The sequence below is a fragment of the Ranitomeya variabilis genome, chromosome 8 (genome assembly GCF_051348905.1).
Source record: "Ranitomeya variabilis isolate aRanVar5 chromosome 8, aRanVar5.hap1, whole genome shotgun sequence".
NCBI lineage: Eukaryota > Metazoa > Chordata > Amphibia > Anura > Dendrobatidae > Ranitomeya > Ranitomeya variabilis.
Window position 1 is genome coordinate 16,988,451 of NC_135239.1, and position 7,542 is coordinate 16,995,992.

Below are 7,542 nucleotides of genomic sequence, written 5' to 3' on the forward strand. Positions count from 1 at the left end.
CCCCAGGGTGGGGGATAATTGACCTTGTTAGTTGGGCTTCATTTACATAAGGACTGTGACTCCCCAGCATCAGGTACATGGGCCAATCCAACCGACACAGAACATGGCGGTTACAGGGGCAGAGACATAGATAACTACTGCTGGGACTGGGGGCTCGCCCAACTTGGATCCTCATCAAGCTGAAAATCTTCACAAGATTCTTGGGGGCTTCACTGATCCATGGAAATGATATAATTCACCATGTACCCTACAGGGAAAAAGGAGCATTTACTAAAGTGGTTTACAACTTTTTTAGCTTAGGGACACCCCTATAAAGTAGCAAATATATTTTTGTACAAATAACCAAGACACCGACTGTGCGCCCGAATATATAAGGGCATATACACTGTGCCCCCCGGATATATAGGGACATATACACTGTGCCCCCCGAATATATAAGGACATATACACTGTGCCCACCGGATATATAGGGACATATACACTGTGCCCCCCGGATATATAAGGAGATATACACTGTGCCCACCGGATATATAAGGACATATACACTGTGCCCCCCTGGATATATAGGGAGATATACACTGTGCCCACCGGATATATAAGGACATATACACTGTGCCCCCCGGATGTATAGGGAGATATACACTGTCCCCCCCAAATATATAAGGACATATACACTGTGCCCCCCTGGATATATAAGGACATATACACTGTGCCCCTCTGCCCTGGATATATAAGGACATATACACTGTGCCCCCCCGAATATATAAGGTGTAGTGCAGCGGTGTCCTCACTGTGCAGTGATGAGGCAGTGAGCCAGGAAAGTTCAAATTAAATGTAGTTTTAATGTCCAAAAACGCACGAACAAAACAAATAGTATCCTCCAGATCGCAGCCAGGAAACACCCAACCCTTTGCTGCAAGGGATTTCACAATAACCTGTAGCCGTAGACCACATGGAAAACCCGGCTCGGGATGGAAGCGGACTGCCCCACTACCTTCTTGTGGTCTGTTTGAAAAATAAAAGCCCATGACAGGTTTTCCTAAATCTGCCTTGGACAAATAGCTCGGCCAAAGCCAACACTCACTTTTAGGCTGCCGTCACACTATCAGTATTTGGTCAGTATTTTACATCAGTATTTGTAAGCCAAAACCAGGAGTGGGTGATAAATGCAGAAGTGGTGCATATGTTTCTATTATACTTTTCCTCTATTTCACCCACTCCTGGTTTTGGCTACAAATACTGATGTAAAATACTGACCAAATGCTGCTAGTGTGACGGCAGCCTTATTCTGCACTGCAATTACAGCTATGCCTGTGACTACAATACACTCTCATGGCCTCAATATGCTTGTGTGCGCATCCTGGGGGACGCATAGCGACCCTCGTATATGACCCAGGTCACTGCCTCACAAAGGACATATACACTGTGCCCCCCGGAGATATATATATATATATATATATATATATATATATATATATATATATATAATACATTTTTACAATTTGGAAGCCCGGTTGGGATTCACTGATTTAAGCAATGGTTATAGTACACAACCAGCGGACCACCGCCGTCATGCATAAGGGTATGTGTGGCGCCCCAGGGTCCTGGTCGTCACAGTAGCATTGCTTTCCTCACGGGGAGAGTGATGTTACGTTTGGAAGCGATGAAGGATAACTCTTATCAGGTAACCACCATACACACAACATGTTCACACTCCAGGCCACAAGGGGGAGCTTTTGATCCTATATCCTAGGTGACTCCCCTGCATATGCATATAAATTGTGGTCTTGGAGGGAAAGTTAGTCAGAAAGTGCCAGGAAGCAGACTGGAGCAGTCTGAGGCAGAAGGAAGGTCTAAAGGGGCCTTGTGGTCTGAAGTACCACAGCTCCTGGAAAGAGACATACAGAAAGCCGAACATTGTTCAGTGAGCGTGCACAAGAGAGCGAAGCACAGGAGAGTAACATCAGGGGAGACCAGCTAAGAGAAGGCTGCCTCCTTCTGAAGTGCAGATAACCGGTAGCCGGAACACCGAGGTTGTAAGGCCCTCTACGACTTACAGCAGAGACTGGCAGGATAGCTGAACTGCAAGTTACCTGTCCGCCTTAATACCCAGGAGGCACGGTGGCACCTATAGAGCCCGGGGCGTGCTAGAGTCCCTGTAAAAAGGCTCAAGTCACCAGTCATACGGGTTATGTCCTATCCTATATGGAGGACAGAGAGAAGAACTTAGAGGACCTTATGTGAAGCCATAGGCAGTAAGGGACTACAACACCACTGCGCTAGAGGAAGGCTTTTAACTCCACCTGGTAAAGGGGACTCTGGATTCGCTTCCAAACCGGCCGGACCCTGCCTGCCCTGTGATCTGGTGCCCTGAACTGTGGCTGCCTGAAACTACAGTAAACCAGGTAAAGAGAGTGCAAACCTGTGTCCTCGTTCTTTACTGCACTCCTCACAATCTTACATCTACATACTGGGAGCCCTGGGGACATACGTCACCTGTGGGAAGGTACACCATCTAGGGGCCATAACATCACCCCAGAGGATCCCTTAAAGCAGCGTCGGTCCCCACTGACCGAATACCACAGGTGGCGTCACGAACACAAACTTTATTCACCAAATCCCTTTAACCCCTTAAGCCCGTATGACGTACTATACCGTCGAGGTGGGGTGGGCCTTAATTCCCGGTGACGGGATAGTACGTCATACGCGATCGGCCGCGCTCACGGGGGGAGCACGGCCGATCGCAGCCGGGTGTCGGCTGCATATCGCAGCTGACATCCGGCACTGTGCCAGGAGCGGTCACGGACCGCCCCCGGCACATTAACCCCCGGTACACCGCGATCAAACATGATCACGGTGTACCGGCGGTACAGGGAAGCATCGCGCAGGGAGGGGGCTCCCTGCGTGCTTCCCTGAGACGATCGGTACAAGGTGATGTACTCACCTCGTACCGAACGTCTTCTCCCTGCAGGCCCCGGATCCAAAATGGCCGAGGGGCTGTATCCGGGTCCTGCAGGGAGCACTTCCAGGTCGGAGCAGGCTGCAGATGAAAGCTGCAGCCTGCTCCGATGAAAGTATGATCGCCGATCTGATAAAGTGCTGTGCACACTATCAGATCTGCGATCTGTGATGTCCCCCCCTGGGACAAAGTAAAAAAGTAAAAAAAAAAATTTCCACATGTGTTAAAAAAAAAAAAAAAAAAAAAAAAAAAAAAAAAAAAATTCCTAATAAATAATAATAAAAAAAAAAATATTATTCCCATAAATACATTTCTTTATCTAAAAAAAACAAACAAAAACAATAAAAGTACACATATTTAGTATCGCCGCGTCCGTAACGACCCAACCTATAAAACTGGCCCACTAGTTAACCCCTTCAGTAAACACGGTAAGAAAAAAAAAAAAAAAACGAGGCAAAAAACAACGCTTTATTACCATACCGCCGAACAAAAAGTGGAATAACACGCGATCAAAAAGACGGATATAAATAACCATGTTACCGCTGAAAACGTCATCTTGTCCCGCAAAAAACGAGCCGCAATACAGCATCATCAGCAAAAAAATAAAAAAGTTATAGTCCTCAGAATAAAGCGATGCCAAAATAATTATTTTTTCTATAAAATAGTTTTTATCGTATAAAAGCGTCAAAACATAAAAAAATGATATAAATGAGGTATCGCTGTAATCGTACTGACCCGACGAATAAAACTGCTTTATCAATTTTACCAAGCGCAGAACGGTATAAACGCCTCTCCCAAAAGAAATTCATGAATAGCTGGTTTTTGGTTATTCTGCCTCACAAAAATCGGAATAAAAAGTGATAAAAAATGGTCACGTGTCCGAAAATGTTACCAATAAAAACGTCAACTCGTCCCGCAAAAAACAAGACCTCACATGACTCTGTGGACCAAAATGTGGAAAAATTATAGGTCTCAAAATGTGGAGACGCAAAAACTTTTTTGCTATAAAAAGCGTCTTTTAGTCTGGTTTCACACTTGCGTTTTTATCTGCATGCGTTTTTTAAAAAAACCGCATGTGTGAAAAAATGCATGTAAACGCGGTAAAACGCATGCGCTTTTATAGAAAAACACAAGAAAACAAGAAAAAAACAAAAAACCCTAACCCTACCCCTAACCTGAAATACGTGGCACTGAAATACGTGGCACTGAAATATCGTGGCACTGAAATACGTGGCTCTTATATACGTGGCTCTTATATACGTGGCTCTTATATACGTGGCTCTTATATACGTGGCTCTTATATACGTGGCACTTATATACGTGGCACTTATATACGTGGCACTTATATACGTGGCACTTATATACGTGGCACTTATATACGTGGCACTTATATACGTGGCACTTATATACGTGGCACTTATATACGTGGCACTTATATACGTGGCACTTATATACGTGGCACTTATATACGTGGCACTTATATACGTGGCACTTATATACGTGGCACTTATATACGTGGCACTTATGACTGTCAGAAAATGTTCAGTAAACGGTTAGGGGTGAGGTTAGGGGTAGGGTTTCAGGTAGAATTGGGGAGTTTCCACTGTTCAGGCACATCAGGGGCTCTCCAAACGCGACATGGCGTCCAATCTCAATTCCAGCCAATTCTGCGTTGAAAAAGTAAAACAGTGCTCCTTCCCTTCCGAGCTCTCCCGTGCGTCCAAAAAGGGGTTTACCCCAACATATGGGGTATCAGCGTACTAGGGACAAATTGAACAACAACTTCTGGGGTCCAAGTTCTCTTGTTATCCTTGGGAAAATAAAAATTTGGGGGGCTAAAAATCATTTTTGTGGGAAAAAAATATGTTTTATTTTCACGGCTCTGCGTTGTAAACTGTAGTGAAACACTTGGGGGTTCAAAGTTCTCACAACACATCTAGATAAGTTCCTTGGGGGGTCTAGTTTCCAATATGGGGTCACTTGTGGGGGGTTTGTACTATTTGGGTACATCAGGGGCTCTGCAAATGCAACGTGACGCCTGCAGACCAATCCATTTAAGTCTGCATTCCAAATGGCGCTCCTTCCCTTCCGAGCTCTGTCATGCGCCCAAACAGTGGTTCCCCCCCACATAGGGGGTATCAGCGTACTCAGGACAAATTGGACAACAACTTTTAGGGTCCAATTTATCCTGATACCCTTGTGAAAATACAAAACTGGGGGCTAAAAAAATCATTTTTTTGAAAAAAAAAAATAATTTTTATTTTCACGGCTCTGCGTTATAAACTGTAGTGAAACACTTGGGGGTTCAAAGCTCTCAAAACACATCTAGATAAGTTCCTTAGGGGGTCTACTTTCCAAAATGGTGTCACTTGTGGGGGGGTTTAATGTTTAGGCACATCAGGGGCTCTCCAAACGTAACATGGCATCCCATCTTAATTCCAGTCAATTTTGCATTGAAAAGTAAAATAGCGCTTCTTCCCTTCTGAGCTCTGCTATGCGCCCAAACAATGGTTTACACCCACATATGGGGTATCGTCGTACTCAGGACAAATTGCACAACAACTTTTGTGGTCTAATTTCTTCTCTTACCCTTGGGGAAATAAAAAAATGGGGGTGAAAAGATCATTTTTGTGAAAAAATATGATTTTTTATTTTTACGGCTCTGCATTATAAACTTCTGTAAAGCACTTGTTGGGTCAAAGTGCTCACCACACATCTAGATAAGTTCCTTAGGGGGTCTACTTTCCAAAATGGTGTCACTTGTTAGGGGTTTCAATGTTTAGGCACATCAAGGGCTCTCTAAATGCAACATGGCGTCCCATCTCAATTCCAGTCAATTTTGCATTGAAAAGTCAAATGGCGCTCCTTCCCTTCCGAGCTCTGCCCTGCGCCCAAACAATGGTTTACACCCACATATGGGGTATCAGCGTACTCAGGACAAATTGCACAACAATTTTTGGGGTCCAATTTCTTCTCTCACCCTTGGGAAAATAAAAAATTGGGGGTGAAAAGATCATTTTTGTGAAAAAATATGATTTTTTATTTTTACGGCTCTGCATTATAAACTTCTGTAAAGCACTTGTTGGGTCAAAGTGCTCACCACACATCTAGATAAGTTCCTTAGGGGGTCTACTTTCCAAAATGGTGTCACTTGTTAGGGGTTTCAATGGGCTCTCCAAATGCAACATGGCGTCCCATCTCAATTCCAGTCAATTTTGCATTGAAAAGTCAAATGGTGCTCCTTTGCTTCCAAGCTCTGCCATGTGCCCAAACTGTGGTTTACCCCCACATATGGGGTATCAGCGTACTCAGGACAAATTGTACAACAACTTTTGGGGTCTATTTTCTCCTGTTACCCTTGGTAAAATAAAACAAATTGGAGCTGAAATAAATTTTGTGTGAAAAAAAGTTAAATGTTCATTTTTATTTAAACATTCCAAAAATTCCTGTGAAACACCTGAAGGGTTAATAAACTTCTTGAAAGTGGTTTTGAGTACCTTGAGGGGTGCAGTTTTTAGAATGGTGTCACACTTGGGTATTTTCTATCATATAGACCCCTCAAAATGACTTCAAATGAGATGTGGTCCCTAAAAAAAAAATGGTGTTGTAAAAATGAGAAATTGCTGGTCAACTTTTAACCCTTATAACTCCGTCACAAAAAAAAATTTTGGTTCCAAAATTGTGCTGATGTAAAGTAGACATGTGGGAAATGTTATTTATTAAGTATTTTGTGTGACATATGTCTGTGATTTAAGGGCATAAAAATTCAAAGTTGGAAAATTGCGAAATTTTCAAAATTTTCGCCAAATATTGTTTTTTTTCACAAATAAACGCAAGTTATATCGAAGAAATTTTACCACTAACATGAAGTACAATATGTCACGAGAAAACAATGTCAGAATCGCCAAGATCCGTTGAAGCGTTCCAGAGTTATAACCTCATAAAGGGACAGTGGTCAGAATTGTAAAAATTGGCCTGGTCATTAACGTGCAAACCACCCTCGGGGCTTAAGGGGTTAAAGACTTTCCCCTTTTACATGGGCGCCCAGGGCCACGGACCGGGTCACCACCGTGACATCCCCCTGTGAACACCGGACCCGGTACCGGGTACCCCGCGGCCCTAGCGGGCGACTCATCTGCGCACTTATTGTCAGGAAAAATTCTGTGTAAAATAGGAATGGTTTTGATGCATTTTTGTTTTACATGCGATTTTTGGTGCAGATTTGTCACCTGTTATATAGTCTGGGTGAAATCTGCAGCAAAAACGCTTACAGAATTCACAAGCTGGAGATATAAATCTGCAAGTGAAAAACAAGCAAAGTGTGCGCAAAACTTCAGGAATCGTATTCACTCAGGAGACCCTTCGGGTTTTGTGACAAATCTCTGAAGGAAAAAAAAAGCGAGACAAATCTGCAACGTGTGCACAGGCGCTAGGACGGCATTTGATGGAGCAAGCCACAATAAAAGCGTGTGAAGCCCAGCCGCCATATCGTGCACTCCTACAACGTGGCCCTTATACACGAGCCCAATGGTCAGGATGTGGACGATGTTTGCCCTGAAGATCTGTGAGCTGCAGTCAGTAGG